The following is a 20,949-nucleotide window of genomic DNA, read 5'->3' as shown; positions in this document are numbered from 1 at the left end:
ATGAGTAGGCACAAAACATCTTGTGTATTTTAAGGGAAAGACAGGGAGAAAAGATGGGACGCTCAGGGTAAAGTCCTAACAGCAGGAAACACTAAAATCATCAGAAGTGTTAGGGAGGAGGTGTGCCTCATCCACATCAAAGGAAGAAAACCCACACCCATTCGTTCTAACTTGGATGAGGAAAGGATTCAATTCCCTTGTGTGTCCTTTTCGACTAAAAACTACAGCCTACATAAATCTCCTCAAGAGTGAAAAAAAAAATCTCAATGTGCAAAAAGGATCAAACCCTTTTTCAAAGGATTTTTAAATGGTAATCTTTCAACTGGGGAAAAATGAGGGGGTAGAAATTATATCTGTCATCAAAGGATCCACCCATCTAAAAATGTGTAATTGTGGTGTGGCCTGCCCCATCACAGACATAAAAGAAGCTTTAAATAAAAGTTCTTTCTAAAATTAACTGAGTATAAAAATTCCCGAGGCACCCCTAGAGATCTAATCCATTCTCAAATCATGTATAGCCTTTCAGAAACATTTTGGATTAACATCAAACCTTTCTTCCCCTTTGCCAATTGCACCCAAGAGCAATCCTGGGCTCCACACAAGAGAACCCTGCCTTCTGGCTTCCACTGGGCCTGTAGCAATGTTCAGACAAAACAGCTAATTAAACTTGTTTAAAGATGAACAAATAATAACTACAAACTTGGTTGGATTTTTACAACGAAAATTTGGATGTTTTTGTTATAGGAACAATTAATAGGTTAAGGGCCTATGTAGTGCCCCATGCTCATTATTTTGAAAAAAAGAATTTCTCTCAAATTCAATAGGCATTCGTCAAAGCAACTTGAGTTGTTAATGAAAAGGAGATATAAAGAGTGTTGTATTCTCTCAAAGACTTAGCCCAGGTCAAACAGCTATTAAAGAGCAGAGTTGGCATTTGAATCAACCCATGATAGGTTAGGACTCAAGTGAGTTGATTGTGTATACTATGCATTCGGTGTATATGGCTAGAATTCCTGAATATCCCCTCACCACTCACCTCCTTTATCCTACACCAAGACCTCTTCCATGTCTTTGCAGCTGACAAGCTAGAGAATAGGAAGAGAACAAAAATAAGAAGTCTCTTGCTACCAAAAAGGAATATGGATGGCAATTAATCTCATGAGCTTTTAACCAAACGTTCCCATCATTTAAGACAGAGTTGCAGTTACATTTCACATATTTTGTGTCTAAATTATTTTGCGTCAAAATCATTTTATGTCTAAATTATTCAGAAAGCTGTCTTAATTTTCTCTATCTTTTGGCCAGAATGCCTAAGACTATAGTCTTAGTCACAGGATTTCCAAGTCCTGAAAGCATACTGGAAGAAGGAAGCCCTACTGTGATGACCCTATAAAATCCAAATGTCAACTGAGTAAATGAATAGCCACAGATGCTAAAAGTAAAACTGTTATTCTGACCAGTGGTCTTGTAGTTTCAAAACTACATTAAATATTTTAAAAAATGTTAATATATAAAAATACGCCAACTCTATGAAATGCCTTTATTCCATTTCTTTATTTTTCTTTCCAGGAGACAATAGGAAACAATGCAAAGTACATAAAGTTTGGGGGTCAGACAGACCTCAGCTCTAATCTTCTCTCAATTGGACTTTTTGAGTCACAGTCTCCTCAATCCTAGAGCAGAAGTGAGATCACTCACAGCTTTAATTGAGATTAAAACAACAACAACAACAATGTAGCTTTTGGAGAAAACAATTAGGATTGCATTAACCACGAATGTTGCCTCAGACAGTATATGTGGGCTTGGCTTAAAGACGTTTTTGGAGTAGATGCTGGATTATTCTCATGATGCTCCTCATGAAATTCTCTCATTTCACAGAAGTCATGACTGAGGCCCAGAGAGAAATGGTGACTTTTTCTGGGTCACAGGGAGTCACGGGGAAGAGAAAGACCTGGAACCCAGTGCTCTTTCCGCTGCACAGCACTATCTACTGGTGCAGTCACCTGTGATGTCTGCTGTTTTGACTGAGAGTTTTTAGTAGAAGCATGGTCTCAACCAAGAAGGCCATAATGAGGAAACACCTATGTTTGTCCATACAGACACACGTAAAGATAACTAAGCCCCTGAGATGCTACAAGTCTCTGGATATACGGGGTTAAATACACAGACTCTGAATTGAGAACAGAAGTGTTGCCACAGCAGAAACATGACTGATTTCCCAATTGTTACACAGGTGCCTAAGCACATTATCCGATCCTTTGCAGCTCCACACAGTCTAACAGATTCAACACGCTCCTTCCAAATGAATGACACTTTAGAATTACTCTTATTAGAGCTGACTACATTTTTCCTCATCGCAGAATATTTTTCATTGTTTAATAGTAATTACTTTTAACTCTTTGTTTGAAACAGGTTAGAAAACCTCGGTGGAGGAAATAAGAATGTTTACATACAAAATTAACTTTTGAATTATTGGCATATTCGATATGTTTGGGAATGTCCTCCTTGCATTCGTTAACATAGATTATAGAAATGCAGTGCACTTTTACTTTGTTGATAACTTCCTCTTTACCTTACTTTCGTCTTAAATTTAAAAGTCCACACGTTAATATATTCCCAGTAATTTTACAAAATCAATAACATGTAATGGCCTGATCTTTAATGTTTATTTTATTTTTGGGACAGAGAGAGACAGAGCATGAACGGGGGAGGGGCAGAGAGAGAGGGAGACACAGAATCGGAAACAGGCTCCAGGCTCTGAGCCATCAGCCCAGAGCCTGACGCGGGGCTCGAACTCACGGACCGCGAGATCGTGACCTGGCTGAAGTCGGACGCTTAACCGACTGCGCCACCCAGGCGCCCCAATGGCCTGATCTTTAAATGTCCAGGGTAATACTTTCCACTGGACAGGTAAAGACAGATGAAAATTGTTCTGTCGAGGAAAGCAAAGTATACTGAAAAGATTTAATCAAACAAAATGTGTTATTCACTACAGCTTATTCTGATTGTTTGTGCCCCTCCCTGCCAAAAAAATTCCTATGGTGGAACCTGATTCATAATATGATGGTAAATGGAGGTGGTGCCTTTGGAGGGTGATTAGGTCACAAGGGTGGAGCCCTCATGAATGGTATTCTTGGTTCAGAAAAGAGACCCCAGAAAGCTCCCTTGCTGCTTCTACCACATGAGGACATAGCAAGAAGTGGGCTCTCACCAGATTCAGAATACTTCAGTGCCTCCACCTTGGGCTTACACACCCTCTAGACCTATGAGAAATAAATTTCTTTTCTTAAAAGCTATCCAGTCTATAGTACTGTTTTAGAAACCTGGACAGACTAAGACAACTAACCAAAACTAGCCTCACTAAGTTAACTCCCACACTCATCAGTCTACACTGTTTATTTTGACCAATGGAATCACTAACGACACCATCACCCAAGCAACAAATGTTGAGGTCATCTTCAACGACTCATCCCCCAAATTCAGACTAAATCTGTTTGACTCTGACCTTCATACATCTTGGACCCACTGTCTCCTCTTGTTCCTCAAAATCACTGTCTCATTTTCGTACTTCATTATCTATGACATGGTGCTACTGAATATTCTCTCCCTGGAAGAGCAAAGCTCAGAGTGGAAATTTTGAAGAAAGAACCACAATATGAGGTGTTGGTGTCACTGGGTGCCCTTCTGGCTTCCGGATACCTGACTCTCCTTTCTACTTCCCAGCCTGCAGTGGTGCTCTGGGTTTCCTGAGCCTGCACACAGCCTGAGGGGATCCACTACTCCTGCTTCACGGTAGAAACTTCAGAATTGACCCAGTCATTGACACAGAGACCTGGGGATGCAATGAGGTTGCAGTGGGTAAAGACTCCACAGTTTTATAAAAGGTTAGGATGAGGAAAATCATGAATCCAAACTCTTTTCTGCACAAAATCAAATGGGACCAAAGTACCTCAGTGAATGCCAGTCCAGGGGCTGGATCTGGAGAACTCCATGAGGATCTGGACAAAACTTCCCTGCTACCAAGAAGTCACATAAGCTCTCTCAAATATCCAGAAAGAAATTCTCTTGTCATGGAAAGGAGCATGGGGAAGAGACAGGAAATCCGAAAAACTGAGTATTTTCCCAAAGAGATTGAGCCATTCAAAACAGAAAAAAAAAAAAAAAAAAAGAAACCAGGAAGGAATGAAATATAATTAACTGACAAATTAAAGTCCTGCTCCATAGTCCAGCCCCTGGCCCATCCATTTAGTAGGGCGGATATTTATGAAGGTTAAATCTGTAGAACATAAGCTTTAACTTATTCATGCATTTGAGTAGCAGTAAGTAAATCTGTAACCCTTATATGATAACCAGTGCTATTGACTCTATCTTGAAAACTTGAATGCACACTCTTACCCATCTATCCAGACTCAGTTAAAGTCACTTCTTATGAGGTCACAGATTTACAAATGCCACCAGGTAAAACAAATTCTTTCCTATGCATATTCTACAGCACTTTTTATTTACCTCTATACAAATACTTTTCAAATTCTATCACTGTTTAAACATTTGTATCACCTGCTTTAATGTAAGATCCTTCAGGGAAAGGTCAATGTGTTATCTATCAATTTAAACTCTTATTTAATGTAAATTAAAGATATTAGTACACACTGTAGGAACTCAATATTTGATTAAAAATAGATTAGTTATTCCAAATGCAGATCTATGAACTTCTATAATGCCCCCAATTTTCATGGATTTTGTTTTATTTTTGATGACAATTTGTGGGTAGGGAATAAGGAGAAAGAAAGGGCAGGTAGGTAAAAGAAAGAAGACAAAGACAAACTTTGCTGGATTAATGTAAATTAAAGGCAAAGGTGACTACCTCACAGTTTCACTGATAACTAAGCTGAACGATGCCTTATTATATTTCACACATTTAACAAATATTAGAAATAAAAGTATCAGTCCAAGTGTTTAACAAGCTCTTCAAGTGAATGTCTGCTGACTCCTCAACACATGAATTATACAATGAAAGTTTCACTTATCAAAACTTACATGCTAGGTTTCCAATTTGACTTTATGCAAGGCAAGTTTAACAGAGACCAAACATAAAATTTCCTGTGGAACACATGGAAATAATCCTCATTTCAATAGATCTGAACTCTCACTTGATGAACATAAAATTTAATGCCATTTTTAAAGGAGTTCTTTCTTAGATCCTTAAAATTAACATTTCCTTCAAAACCTTTTGGAATCACAAAAAATATTATTTCCTCAGATATAAAGATACTTAAAATTGCATCTGGATAATCATGCAGTGGGGTAAAATCCTTTGGCAATACAGAGTGAAATGACTGTCCTGAACCACACCGAAAACTTTTGAGATGTCTTGGGAGGAAGGGAAAGATGGAAGATTATTCATTAAGCTCAAAAGGTCCATATTTCTTTGTTGATCTGAAAAGTGGTATGAACTAAGTCTGTGTTTCTTTGTACACTGCTGATGTCTAGAAAAAAAAAAACAAAAAAACGAAAAAAATGTGGGTCTCCCTTGTGACTGAATTGTAAACAAAATGAGTCAGAATTGGCAATGGAAGGATAAAAATTGTGTCTAATAACACATCTTTATCTTGGCTCTTACCTGATACCTGCAGTTTTAGGGTAAAACTCAGCACACCCCAAGAGACCAGATCAGAAGAGAGGTATAGGGAAGATTGGGTTTTCTTCCCTGAGTAATAACTATGGACCTGTAAGAACGTTAAACATTGATCCAAAGAAAAATCCCTGGACTTGAATATTTTCTCACTTTTAGAAAAATAAGAAACTAAAAAAATATATATAGTAATGAGATTCATTTTTATTAAAATGATAAATTTTACTTAGCATTTTTACATATGTGACTGGCATGAAAACAGTCCCTGTAATACTTGAAAATGTTCAGGAATGAACCTCCTTCCACCCATGGAATATATTTTTTAAGTTTATTTATTTATTTTGGGAAAGAGAGAGAGAAAAAGAGAGTGTACGAGCCGGGGAGGGGCAGAGAGAGAGAGAGAGAGAGAGAGAGAGAGAGAGACAGAGAGAGAGAAAGACAGAGAGAAAGACAGAGAGAGAACCACAAACAGGCTCCAAGTTGTGACTGCAGAGCTTGATGTGGGGCTCGATCTCACGAACCGCAAGATCATACCTGAGCCAAAATCCCGAGTCAGACACTTAACCGACTGAACTACCCAGGCACCCCATATTTTTTGCTTTTGTTTTTGTTTTGAAATGTACAATATTTGACTCTCACCTATACCACCCTTTAGTTCCCCTACACTTAAAACACCCTGAGTACTCAGCATGCGGGAGAGCCAGAGGGAGCAAGAACTAGACCTATTTTAGTTAGAAGTCTTCCTCACACCCCCTACGGTGCCTCTAGGCAGATGTTAGGAGCCCCACAGTCACACAATGTGCTCTACCCCTTTATCTTCCAGGACCCCTGCCACCACCATTCATACAAAATGACTGAAGAAGCTTCCAACGGAGTGACTCAGATGTTGAGGTTAATTAAAAAATTCCAACGTAGCCATTTGAAACAAGAGCAATAGAGGATGGGCCTCCATGTCCTGAGGCCAGATTATTAAGAACTGCCTAATTTCTCCTTCCTTGTGACTTTCTGCTTCTGCCCTGCCAACCACAGGCAGGACAAAGTAAATGGTCTCTCCCAATTCTAGGAGGCAGTCACAAGTGCTCCCCTTAGGCCCTATCCTCTACTGGCCTTGTTTCTGTATCTTATCAGGGCAAGGATGCAGTATTTACAGGAATAAGCCATGGAGGGCTTTGAGAGTGTGAGGAGAAGCACGTCAGAAACTAGGAGACAAGTGCTGGCTTTCAGGCTGGGCCTTACCAGCCCATGGCGTCATAATCATCTGGGCAGGACATGATGGGTGTCCAATTTGTGAGGTCTGTTAAAAAAGACTTGGAAACCACAAAGCTACCACCCTAGTGCAATTTGGGTTTTCAATCCCATATTTAGCTCTAGTATTGCCTGATACCACATCACATTTCAATCACAGAGTGAAGAAATGATGAATGGGGGCCTTTGTGGGGAAGGCTTTCTGGGCCTGGCAAAGTCTCAGTGGTCGGTGAGGTAAAGCCTGTGGTCAGTGTCTGTGCCATAAAGTGGAAAGAATGTCAAGTCAATGAATCCTCTCTGTAGGTAGATGATCCGGGACCCTGTGGGTGAGTCTTCAGAGCTGCTCCCTCCTCTGTGCCCCAACAGCATTTTTTCATTCCTCATTATGCATCAGGTCAAACCAGTTTCTTACTTAAATAAACATGGTTGTGTCCTCAAATCATTGGTCATTTCTTTAGAAGAGAGCATTTATTTCCTTTTCATTTCTTTTTCCTTCTGGGGTCGATTAGATCATAGGCACTAAAAAAATGTCTTGAGTAAAGTGCTTCTTAAAAACAAAATATTAATCTGGTAAAAAGACAAACATTTTACAGATCTACTTCTGCAATTCTCACTGGGCAGATTATGGACTTAAAAAATCTTTTCCACTATTACCTTAGAATAGGGACTACCCAGTAGAATTCTTTCCAAGCACTTCACCACCACCAAGTCTTTAACCAGGTTTCTCTTCCAATTTGGAAAGCCCCACCCTGTTTCCTCTGTCTGGGGGACTCTCATTCATTTGAAAGGCACAACTTCAATGTCAACTTCCCAGAGAAGTTTTTCTTGACTTAACCCAAGTTGTCCTTTCCCTGATCCACGTTTTCATGGTCCTTTTCACAGACGATTTTTAAAACTTGACATATATGCCTGCCTACACGCCCCCAAAACTATGAACCTTTAAAACTGGGATTCTGTCATGTTTAGTATATGATGTTTGTTCTATACATGAATTAAATAATGAAGCTAGTTTTTATGATACAAATGAAGAGGAATGTTGGCCACAAAGAAATTTAAAAACAGGTAATCCAAAAATTATGCCTGTTGGCTTTCATAGTAATTCTGATGTGAAGACACAAATTTACCTTCCAGGTAAATTAGAGACAACATTAAGTTTAATCTGTCGAATGCCTTCTGGTCTGAAGTAGCTTTCAAGCTGATGGAACTAGTTCTAGGAGTCACATTTTCCAAGTGGAAACAAAAAATACACATAACAGTGACTTAACTTACTGAAGGCATACTCTCAGCTTCCTGCTTCTCCTTAATTCACAGTTAATGAAATAATATAATGGGCTGCCCAGGCTGATTCCTACTTTAAGAAAAGAAAGGAAATGTTATTATAACGTGTGCAGCACGACTGACAACTTGGTTAGGAAAAGATACACGTTAAACAGGTATCTGGCAGTAGTTAGTATATGTGCCTTATGTACCTATGCCAGAAAGTTCTTTTCTTTTTTTTTTTTTTTTTTAATGACAATCTATAAAAGTTTAAAAGGAAATATGGCAGATGCCAGACCCCTAGTATATATACTACTTGGATAATACTAAAAACATTTATACCAAATGAAGTGAAATGAAGTGTTTTTTTTTATTTATTTATTTTGAGACACACACACACACACACACACACACACACACACACACACACACAGTGTGAATGGGGAGGGGCAGAGAGAGGAAGAGAGAGAATTTCAAGCAGGTTCCACACTGTTAGTGCAGAGCCCGATGTGGCATGATGTGAGTGAAGCTTGAACTCACAAACCGTGAGATCATGACCACTGCTAAAATCAAGAGCTGGGAGGCCTAACCACCTGATGGCCACCCTGGCACCCCTACCAAATGAAGTTTTTAAAGAATCTATAGGCTGGCAGAGGAAAACAGCATTCTGACAGGATGAAAGCAAAGAGATGTTAGAAACTCAGTGTCTATTTCTTATGTTTTGACATTCTCTGTGAAGTGGAGAAGATGAGACACAGAGAGGCTAGAACATTAAGGAAAACACTGGAGAAAGGGGAGAGAGAACCTAACTTGAACTGTATGGTAGGAACCACCTGGATCCCTGGTGGTGCTAACATATCACTAAGGACGTACAGTCATGGTTTCCAGTAGGTCTTAGCCACACCATATTTCTATCAAAGAGGAAATGTTTCAGCTGAAATAGCATACAAGGGCCATGTAGATATTCCAGCCAAGCTCCTACTAGAATAACCCCAGTGCCATGTGTCACTTCCTCACCAATTCTGTCAATCTTTGACTTGCTAAAAAACAAAACCCTCGGAGCAAACAGTCAGCTTAGCAAAGGAGCTGGTGCTTAAGACAAGACATAAAATCTAGAAAATAGTCCCATTAAGAGCTGCATCTCACTTACATGGCTATTACAAAAAAAAAAAAAAAAAAAAAAAAAAGTAAGGGCAAAGGACTTATGGCATTTTCCCAAAGGCAGGATACTGTCCTAGTTATCTAACATTAGAGGGCTTAAAACGGACTTATTAAGAGGATTATTCTTTCTGGAAGCCAGGGCCTGAACCCTATTTGGTCTCTGGTATGTGCCCTTTTATTTTGAAAGCTCATTCATCTTAAGCAGTATTTTTTTTTCTGTTTTATTTAAGGTAATTAAGCACAAATTAATTAAACTTTTAAAAGGGCAAAGAGGAACAGAAAGGCAAGGAAAATCACATCCTTCCCCTACTCTACTTTCTTTCCTATATTTCTTATTTTTGTTCATGAATCACAATCCATCAGTCACCTAGGCTCCAAACTGCTGGGTCAATTCTGATATTTCTCTTTTACCTTTACTTTATTAAAAAAAAAGATACAAATGCCTATTAATTTCACCTTCTTAGGGACTCATATACATGGCCTCTCTTCTCCTTTCCCAACATACCATCCTAAATTCCATCCCTTATTAAAACATGACTTAGTAATGTAAGAAATAAAGTCATGCAGAGAATGAAGAATTACAGATCTGGGGACTCTAAAAGATTCTGAACATCAACTCTGACAAAAAAATATTGAGGAACAGCAGGAAACTCCCAAAAAACACTAAAACCCTAGCTGTGAGCCTGTGGTGACAATAAGTGGTAGATCCCAAAGGCATGGCTGTGTGACTTTCATCTTGCAATGTTCAAGGCTTAAATACTGCAAAGCTTGACAAGAGGGAAAGTTAAGGAAAAGAGAGAGAGTCAATCTTTATTGTAATGCAAATGTCCATCTGCCTCTATACAAGTGAATAAAGAGGCCAGCCTTGGAGATGATTTGGACAGAATGGTAAATAAATATAGGAGGGAGGGCATCAAGGGAATTTCTGAAATACTAGATAACTAGTCAGGGCAAAATCAGATACAGAAATTTGAGCAGATTAAAGGGAAGCTGTCAAACCAATGTCCTCGTGGTTGTTGAATTCGCAGAGGTTGGTAGTTGGAGAGCGAACAAAAAGCCAGGACCATGCCAAAGCTTCATGAACTGGAAGCTGAAGTCTTCAAAGAAGATGTCCAGGAGCCAGGAGGGGGATCAGTAGTGGCATTGGTTAGAATGTGACAGAGTATGGAAGTTAAAGTAAGCAGCTGTACAAAAGGAGTGTCTGTCTTCGTTTTGGTTTAGTTTAACACCATATCACCAGAATAAATAGTAGATACACAGAAAATAATTGAAAAGCTCATGGCTTCTGTTTAAGTTTGGCAAAACTCACCATAATCATCTTTAATGATAATTCCAGGACAACTGAAGATTAAATATTATAAGTTTATATATGATTAAATATTATAAGTATACATATATATATAAGTATATATGTATATATACTTATATATGTGTGTGTGTGTATATATATATATATATATATATATATATATATATATATACTTCACTGAAAGATCCCAATGTTATTTATGTTTCCTTTTACATGATAAAAAATCTCATATTCTTTCTCCATTATCATCTCTACTTAAGAAGAAACATGGTGCTACGTAGCATAAACCAAAGTAGTTTAGGTTAATTCTGAGAGTTTCACAAACATTGATACAGAGCAATGGCTAACAATCCAGTATACTGTATAACCAGAATTGAGAAGGAGCTGATCTGGAAGATTAATTTCTGTTCTATTGCCTGCAACTCTGGGACTACATACATTACCAAAAATGCTAATCAACAATCTAATACTGATGCTATTCCTTCCACCCAGCAAAGCAAAATCATGGACCACATCCTCATGTCTATATCCACATCCGCTTTGAGTTAAAAGCAGGAAATCTCAAGCCTCAAGCTACATTTCCTATTTAGCTTTCTTCAGCACTGCCACTCGCCTTGGGATTCTTGCAGAAAACATTACTTTGGGAACTTATTTTCCGTTTCTCTTGCATATCTGATGTCCTTCAATTCTGTGACCCTGGTTACTGGTGGCAACAAGAACCATTCTAGACAGATATGTCCTAATTTATGAAACAGTAAGCCAAATTTAGCAGCCAAGCAAAACAGTCCACTGATTCACATTTTCCCTGCAATTTCCACGGGACCCAGGCACGGTTCCATAAACACTGGGACAACGGTGGCCTTGGAAAGGTTGACTCAAGGTCAACATCCAGGATATTACAAATATTTTGGTTGCACTTGGGTGCACAATATATCCACCACGATTGTTTGGTTATATCAAGCCAATTCTACCACCCAGGCCAAACCTAATCAATATTACAAGTGTGAAAACTTACTAAAAGAATAGAATCAGTATTTCTCAAAGTGTAATCCATTAGTTTTAACAGAAAAGCTAACATGTGCTTCATGCTTATGACTTGCTGGGCATATTTAAGCACTTTATATGAATTAGCTCACTTAATACTCATTATACTTCTAGAAGTTGTTCATTCAGACCAAAAAACCCAGATTTATTATTATGCTCATTTGCCAGATGATAAAACTGATTCATAAATACAGTAAATAAATTGCCCAAAGCTACAAAGATATACACAGGAGCTAGAAGTTGAACTGTGTCACAGCCACCTGGCTGGCTCACTCAGTAGAGCATGCAGCTCTGGATCTCAGGGTCATGAGTTCAAACCCTATGCTGGATGTAGAGATTACGTAAATAAATAAATAGTTGTGTCTCAAAGACAAACTCTCTCAAAGTCTATAAAATAAAATAGTAAGAATTACTCCACAGAATGATACAGTGTTCAACATACTGTTTATAATTTCCCAATATGAAAGAACAAATCCCACCCAAAAGTTTAAGAGCTGAGATTTCAGTTGAAATTTCTCTTGGGACACATAGTGGCAACAATAAGAGAGGGCTAAGTCCATGAAGATATGTCAACTTAGAGAAAACTGAAAAACAAAAACAAGTTATAATCCTCACTCTACAAGTCAAGGGAAAGACATGTAAATATAGAATAAAGAGCAAAAGAAAAAACAAAACGACAACAATAAAAACACATGTAATTGTAAACCATCTCTTTCAATGTACCATCTTAGATTCCAAAAATCCTATAGCCCTATCGCTGATCAGAGAATGGGATCTAACACTGTATATCAGTGCTTATATGAAGCACAAATAGGATGTTCAGAAATGGAACAAAAATATACACCAAGAACTGGCCAATTAATTTAGTTCTATATAACTATGATTTCATTTATATGAAATGGACAATTGGGAGTATTACCCACAGGGCTCAAGAAACAGGGAGGGTGGTGTGGATTCCATCTCTGATGGGAAAAACTTTTGGTGATCTGACATTCATTTGTGCCATCGTGCTAGCTGCTGGCTGGAAAGAGCATTCTCACACCCAGCCCCTCTCATGTTGTCATAGATCAGTGAGTACAGACACCCAACAGGGGCCAAAAGCTCCCATATATTAAAGAGAGAGGCAAATGACTGAATTATAGTCTTTTTAGCTTGGAAATACTACATATCAGAAAAGATAAAGACACAGAAGAATGGCATCATGAGAGCCTTGGAATGGAAACTTTAATTAGAGTTTATAGCTTTGTGGCTACAAAGAATGCTTCAAATCTGAACAGACAGCAGCTGTGATATGCTGGCACAAGAACACTGGCCTTGGAGTGAGACAGCCTCTACTGAGTCACGCTGCCATTCTCTCAGCGTCTGACTGGACAGACCAGAGAATCTGGGCTTTCTCACATGGCTCCCACGAAAAAGTGAAGACATGTGTGTGAATGTACTTCACCAATTTCCAGGCATGATGCAAACAGGAGAGGCAATTCTCTTCATTTCCCTGGTAGTCCTCACCACTCAAAAGCAATGACAACCAGATCAGGAAGTTAAGCACTGCAAACTACCTATCACGCGTGTCCTGACTCTGTCACTGATATTTTGCATGACTTCAAGGAAGGAATTGCTCTGATAATGATGCTGGTTTCTCACACACAGTTCAAGAAAAAAGCCAAGAAGGGAACGACTCATAAAACAAACAAGCTATTGATAAAAACAAACAAACAAACAAACAAAAAACCCTAAGAAGGCACAGCACTGAAATAACTTCAGGTCTAGGATCATGACAGTTATTGACCTGATAATTAATGACCCCCCCAACACACACACACACACACACACACACACACACACACACACACACACTTACTATACTATGGGGTCAAGGAGACCACACTCACAAGCTCACATTCTTTCATTTCTTTCTACCTCATGTATCACATCTAGAAGTCTCACTTGAAGGCCCAGTTCTTATTGCTGCTAGATCTCCCACACATTGCCAGATAATCTTTGGGAGCTAATGTTATCATAAGAATTCAAAATAAGAAGCTGTAAATATTCTAGCCACTGACCTTATCAAACTATTCCTGCTCCAAGTATTGTTTTAAGCAAAATCTTCCACTCTCCACTCCCCACCCCCCAGGGGTAAAGGCGTGCATGGGTCTGGAATGTATTAAAGGAAGTCAGAGATCCTAATAATTGCAAGGACGAAAAGAAATCTCTACATATGTTCTCTTATGTCCACACTATCCACATTTGATTTATATAAGCTTGAAAGCATTTGGAAAAATACTTTTAGGCCATATTATTGAGCTTTATGACCAGTATGATACTGCCATTGTCCAAGTAAAAATGGGCAATTCAATGTGGTTAATTATATTTATATAATTATATAAATATATATTATATAATTATATTTATATAATATGTATATATTAAAACAATTTTATAAACTGTATATATTCTTTTATGAATAAATAATGACCTTGCTGGTACATTTGTATAGAACTTGAACATTTTCAAAATACTTTACTCAACCATAAAAGTAAATCTGTTCCACAAATAGAATAATATTAGTGATATCCCCATTTCCCATTTTACACAAAGGGAAACTGAGTTTCAAAGATGTTAAAGTCTTTCTCAGGGATCTGTGGAATCTGTCTGCTGCTTTATAGTCAGACTGTGTGCCATTTAAGGTTTTAAATGACACTAGGGTAGAGTTAATATCGTGCTACTAATCAACTGAAAATTATACATAAAATTGAATCTTAACTATTAGCGTACAAAATTTCAGAGGGAAGTCTATAGAACTGAGTAGCAAATACAACGTTTTTTGTTGTTTGTTTGTTTGTTTGTTTGTTTCTAACACTGAAGTTACAATTGAACTGAGTGATAAGGTCAAAGTATTTTTTCAGGACCCACAAAGGCCTATTTCTAGGATGCCAGAGGGCTTACACATTTGACTTTCCTTTCTAATATATTCAGCATTTTATGTTGCCAAAACCTACCATTTTAGTGACTAAACATCAAAATTTTTCATCCTGAGGGTAAAATGTTAGGATTTATAATGACCAAATCAAGGAGCAAACAACTTAATTGCTAAAAGTTTCACAATTTAATAACAGTTAATGACTTTTTTAATAGGAGGAAATATTCTGCCTTTTTATTTTATTTTATTTTATTTTATTTTGAGAGAGTGTGTGAGCACCAGAGAGGGGCAGAGGGAAGGAGAGAGAGAGAGAGAGAGAGAGAGAGAGAGAGAGAATATCTCAAGTAGCTTCCACACTCATCACGGAGCCTGATGTGGGGCTCGATCCCACAACCCTGGGATCATGACCTGAGCTCAAACCAAGAGTCACTGACTGAGCCACTAGGCATGCCACCTCATTTTATAAATGAAGAAACTGAGACCAAGACAAGGGAAGTACATCATCATATAGCCACACAGAGTTAGTGGCATATTATGATTAGAGCCACAATATTCTAACACCTTCCTCTAGTATTATTTCCAAAGTATCACACCCAATAACTAATATCTAGTATCTAGTATTTCCAAAGTATCACACCCAATAACCAATAACTAGTATCACACCTAATAACTTTCATGTTATTAATCTTTTTTTTTTTCATGTTATTAATCTTAAAATGACTTATAAGGTTGAACCAAGTACAAAGAATCAAGTAGTGATATCAGCTATGTATCAATGTCAGGTCAAAGACTCACATGTAATAATCTGTAGAATGAAAGAGGTATTAATTATGGTAATGTAATATTTATTCTAGGACAATAGGAAAGAGAAAAGGGAATCATCATTTAGGAACATTTTTTTTTTTCTTAAGTCCTATGTACATTGGTTTCCCATGTATAACCTAGTAGGCAAATCTTTATTATGTGTCCTATTGGAAAGATGAACCAGGATTATCAAATATTTATGTATCTGTGAAGAGTTACATCATGGTGTTCCAGAGGGGTCTCCTCTATGGGTCCATAAACAAATGAAAGGGCAGGCTAGTGGCAACTCAGCAAAAGTGCTGGGACTTTTTTATAAGCAGGACTTTTTAAATCAGGAGTAGGAAAGAATACTGTTAACAATGAACAGTGGCAAAATCCAGTTGATTTACGTAGGTTTGGTTTAGTGTTGGAGAGAGAAGTGTGACTGAGACTTTTGTTAGAGATCAGAAGGACTTTTCTGTAGCTTCTTGCAGTAAAGCATTGGTAATAGCTCTGCCAGAGTTTTGAAATTAGGTCCACTCCAAATTGTATTCATCATCATCATCATCATAATTTAAAGATAATTTAAAGAGTCTGCATGGAGACTTCTAGTCCTGAACAAGATAGAATAAACTCATTTCTCCCTAGACCTCCTTTGAAGTACACCTAAAAACTCTGGACATACTACAACAGACAAAGACAGGAAGACTGAAAGGTGGCATGAAGGAGGTGGACTGGCTAGGTGGATTCCAACATAATAGTGAATGTTCTGGATTTTCTTTTTGTCTCCCAGATATCTCAGATAGGACTCTGGAGAAGCCTACAATATGGTAATACCAATGGTGGTATACAAAAAAGGCCCCCCAAAGCATGTTCTCTCTAATTAAAGGACCAGACAACTTAGTCATAACAGAATAGAAAGGATTGTGACAGTAAGTGTCCTGCTCCAGCCAAACACAAGGGAAAAAACCATGCTCAGCTGGTTGAGCAGAAGGCCTGGACCTCCACTCCCGTCTTCCCCAGGAGAAGCAGCCATGACTCTTCTTCCCATCTAGAAAGTAAGGCAGAAATTTCAGGGAGGAGGGAGGCAGATAAAGGGATTCTATAAATATTTATGAATTCTATAAATATAAAATCTATAAAATATAAAATTCTATAAATATAAAATCCTTTAAAGGATGTTAAATATTCTTAAATATGAAGTCCTGGGCAAACCCCCTAAAAACCTCCATAGGAAACTGACCAGGAATAACACTGGCAAAGGTTTAAGAACTGAAACTATAGTGTGGAATAAGGCCAGGTTTTCAGACTGGTCTCTGGATAGCACAGAAGTGACACAAATAAGAATAGCAGTGCAGGGGCTCCTGGGGTTGAGCTTCTGACTTTGGCTCAGGTTATGATCTCATGGGCTTGTGAGTTTGGGCCACACATCAGGCTTGCTGCTGTCAGCGCAGAGCCTGCTTAGAATCCTTTCTCCCTCCCCTGCTTGCGTTGTCTCTCAAAAATAAATAGACATTAAGAAAAAAAAGAGCAGTGCAAAGACTGTGTAAATGAAATTGGGTTTTCTGAGTATATGGTGATGCACTTGCTAAGAGAGATATACCCCACCTTCCATTCTTAAGCATGGATGTTTTGATCCGTTGTTATTACATCCAACTTAAAATGTTCAGTGGTACTCTGTAACCGCGACTCAATCCTTTTCAGATGTTACCTCGGAGACACAGTCCTCAGAAACCAGAGGACTGATGTGGATTATACATGTGGATATTGTTACTGCTAAATATTCCATGAGTGTGTGTTCCCGTGAGGGTTTTAAGGCTTGGTACTGTGTTTTGGGTTTTTTGTTTTTTGTTTTTTGTTTTTTGTTTTTTTTTTCTCTCTCTCTTTTTACTTTTTCACATTTCTGTAAACTATTTACAGAGAATGTGCTGGTGACCCTGGTCTAAGATTATTTTAACCAGAATGAAGAAGCAGGACAGAGAGAGAGAGCTGTAGGACTTTTCTAATAAAAAAGTACTTAATGATTCCCCCATCTGAGGGTACAAGACAGATTTTCATTTCATAAGATCATGGAGTCTTATTAACTCTGGATTATAAAAAAAATGTTAAATCTTATCTATCTCAATATCACTTTTGTGCTTGAAATTTAAATGCAGCCTCCTTGTGAAGCATTTGTCAGACTCATTTTCAAACACCTTCTTCTGGGGTTCCCAATTATATCTAAGTACCTCTTAGTATTAGGAAAAGTCTTCTGTGTTTGAGACGAGATCTTTGTTCTCTGTAACTTCTGTTAGTTGGTCTAAATTGTTCGGTTCCTCAATGCCATAAAGATCAAGAATAATTGTCTCAGCTAATGATCTTTTTAAAACCTTGTTTCTTTAGTCTCTTCATCCCTATTTCAACTTTTATAAAACATAGTTTTGAGTCATCTATCTCTTTGTCTTTCCTGCACATGCCCAAGTTTATCTAATACCTCTTAAGTTACCACCAAATGAATATTAGTGCAACCTTCTTTCAAGTTCTCCTTCGCAATGATTGACTATCCAAATGTGAGGACCAGCATCAGACACACTGGAAGTACTTCCTTTCTTGTGACCTTTCAAATGCCTTTTATCTCATTCTACTTTTTATTCCATTACAATCTCATCACTTTTTTCTTTTCCACAGGTAGATGGTTGAATCACTGTACCAGTCCACTAAAGTATTTTAGAATCTCTGGCTGGCAGAGATAAATGGGCTCTTATAAACCCTCTGGTCCAGTGTTTCCCTTGTCCAAAAGGACACCTTAAGGCCTAGAGAGAAACATTAGTGATAAAACCAGGGACAGAGCCTGAATTATTTGATCCTAGACTAATTACCCTCTACTTTGTTATTTGAGCTACTTGCCCATTTACCTGACTGTTATATAAGAAGCAGTCTAAATCACTGGTGTCTATGATAAAGAGATGTTTCTTGATTCCCAAACCTAGGCCATCCCCCAGGGATACTCAAGACCAGGGTGGGGAAGAGGCTTAAAGGGGTTTAAAATTCCCAAGATGTGTTGGTCTGTGGGAAGAGATTTTATCTACTAATAGGAAACAGAGAAAGTTTGGAATGTGTTTGAACAGAGTCCATTTTTTTTGGAAAATACAAAGAAGAGGCCACAATCTCAAGGAAATTGTGAAATCAGAGAGTCAGAAAACATAGTGGGGAAGAGAGCAAAAGGACTTTTTGCAACACAATCCCAAGTGCCCAGTAAGAAGATGTTTTTTGTTTTAGCCCAATGGTGAAAGGAGGCTGGTAAGTCTGTGCTCCATTGTACAGAGAATTGAACTTGAAGCCAGTAGCTCAAATTGAGCATGTCAGGTTCTGTTTTTTTTGCGTCTCTAAGCTTTTCTCTATCTTCTGCACATGTAATTATCTTCTCAGTTGATCATGATATGTTGGTTTAACTTTCCCTTTGCCTTTCACCTTCCTTCACAAGTTTGTCCTCTGCCCAGACACTCAAAGACAAAGAATGAGTACTTTTTCCCCCCTCTCTCTTTTTTCTTTTCTTTTCTTTTCTTTTCTTTTCTCTTCTCTTTTCTTTTCTTTTCTTTCTTTCTTTTTTTTTTTTTTTTTTTTTTCCCTGAGAGAGAGAGCGCATGATTAGGGGAGAGAGCAGAAGGAAAGAGAGAGAGAATCTGAAGCAGCCTCTCTGCTCAGCACAGAGCCCAAGGCAGCGCTCCATCCCACAAACCTGGGATCACAACCTAAGCCAAAATCAAGTATCAGACGCTCAACCAACTGAGCCATCCAGGCACCCCAAATAAGTACTTTTCTGTCAGTGCCAACCTAAGTGAGCCCACAAACTTTTCTTTAAAAACTTCTCACAAGAACCCAGTAGAGTAGGTATGACTACTCCCATTTGTCAGACAGAACTCGGGTTCAGGGGTGCCTGGGTGGTTTAATTGGTTGAGCAACCAACTCTTGATTTTGGCTCAGGTAATGATCTTGATGGAATTTTGGAAGAGTGGTGGTGGTTCGAAGATGACGGCCAAGAAAGAATTCTTAAAGACGTCTTTTGTGCAAAAAGGTGATTTTATTAAAGCCTGGGGAAAGGACCCATTGGCTGGAAGAGCTGCACTGGGGTTGTGAAGAGTGACTGGTTATGTACTATGGAGTTGGGGGGAGGGAGGTAAAGTCAAGAGGGAGTTTCTTAAAGGGATTTCCATATGCTAAAGAAGACTCACAGATTACTGGAGGCCTGGCTATTGTCAAACTAAGGTTGTTTTCCCCTCTAGCAAACCATTATCATTAAGACAGTAGGGAGTTCCTGGAGATTAAGCTATTGATAATAAAGCCCTTTTCTTGTAATATTACTAAAATATGTGTAAACTGATGGAGACTTTCACTTTAACCATTTATTCTCTGTCCTTTTGTTCTTGGCAGCCAAGAGTGCCTGAGGAATGTCACACATATCCCACCTTGGAAGGGGGAGAGGCAGGTGAAGCATTGTGCTAATTTGTCTTTGGCTCTCAACTTGCCTTCTGGTCCCTCATCAATCTCACAGTTCATGAGTTTGAGCCTTGCATCAGCATGGAGCCCACCTGGGATTCTCTCTCTCTGCCTCTCCCCACTTTGTTCTCTCTCTCAAAATCAATAAATAAACTTAAAAAAGAAAAGACGAAAAGAGAAAGGAAAGGAAAGGAAAGGAAAGGAAAGGAAAGGAAAGGAAAGGAAGGCAAGGAAAGGCAAGGAAAGGCAAGGAAAGTAAAAGAAAAGAGAAAAGAAAAAAAGAAAAGAAAAGAAAAGAAAAGGGAAAAGAAAAGAAACTCAGGTTCATACAGGTGAGCTTTGAGAAGGTCCTACAATGCATAAAAGAGAGGACTTTTTGAATACAGGTCTGTTTGATGCCAAAATGTAAGCCATGAGAAGTAATTGAGAACTCTGGCTTTGTCATCAGAAAAACCTGTGTTCAGATTTTGCCTCTGTTATGTCATACTAGCTGTATGATCTCAGACATATTTTTTATGGTTTTTTTGTTGTTTTTTTTTTTTATTTTTGTTTGTTTTGTTTTTGTATTTATTTTTGAGACAGAGAGAAAGCATGAGTCAGGGAGGGGCACAAAGAGAAGGAGACAGAATCCGAAGCAGGCTCCAGGCTCTGAGCCATCAGCACATAGTCTGATGCGGGGCTCGAACTCACAAACCAAACCGTGAGATCATGACCTGAGTCAAAGTCAGATGCTTAGCCGACTGAGTCACCCAGGCGCCCCAATCTCAGACATATTATTTAACCTTTTAAGCTTCAGTGTCCCTATAGCAAAATGACAATTAAATTACCAATTAAATGACAATTAAATGATCAATGATCAACATTGGTTTGAGCTGCATGGGTCCACTTACACACAGTTTTTGTTTTTGTTTTTTTGTTTTTTTTTTTCAGGAAATACAGCACAGACTGTAAATGTATTTCCTCTTCCTTCTAATTTCCTTACTAACATTTCCTTTCCTCTAGCTCCCTTTACATAAGAATACAGTAGATGACACATGTAAACATACAAAATATGTGTTGATGGACTGTTTATGCTATCAGTGATGCTTCAGGTCAAGTGTAAATTATTAACAGTTACATTGTTGA

General features: G+C 38.3%; 1 protein-coding gene across 1 annotated transcript in view; it reads right to left on the bottom strand.

Annotated features, from left to right (window-relative positions):
* P3H2 (prolyl 3-hydroxylase 2) overlaps positions 1-20,949 on the bottom strand; it is a 148,656-nt gene that overhangs the window by 116,232 nt on the left and 11,475 nt on the right. The gene's annotated exons all lie outside the window — the stretch shown is intronic.

This window comes from Leopardus geoffroyi, chromosome C2 (genome assembly GCF_018350155.1).
Source record: "Leopardus geoffroyi isolate Oge1 chromosome C2, O.geoffroyi_Oge1_pat1.0, whole genome shotgun sequence".
Classification (NCBI taxonomy): domain Eukaryota; kingdom Metazoa; phylum Chordata; class Mammalia; order Carnivora; family Felidae; genus Leopardus; species Leopardus geoffroyi.
The sequence above is the reverse complement of the archived record's forward strand: the minus strand, read 5'-3'. Positions and strand labels throughout refer to the sequence as shown.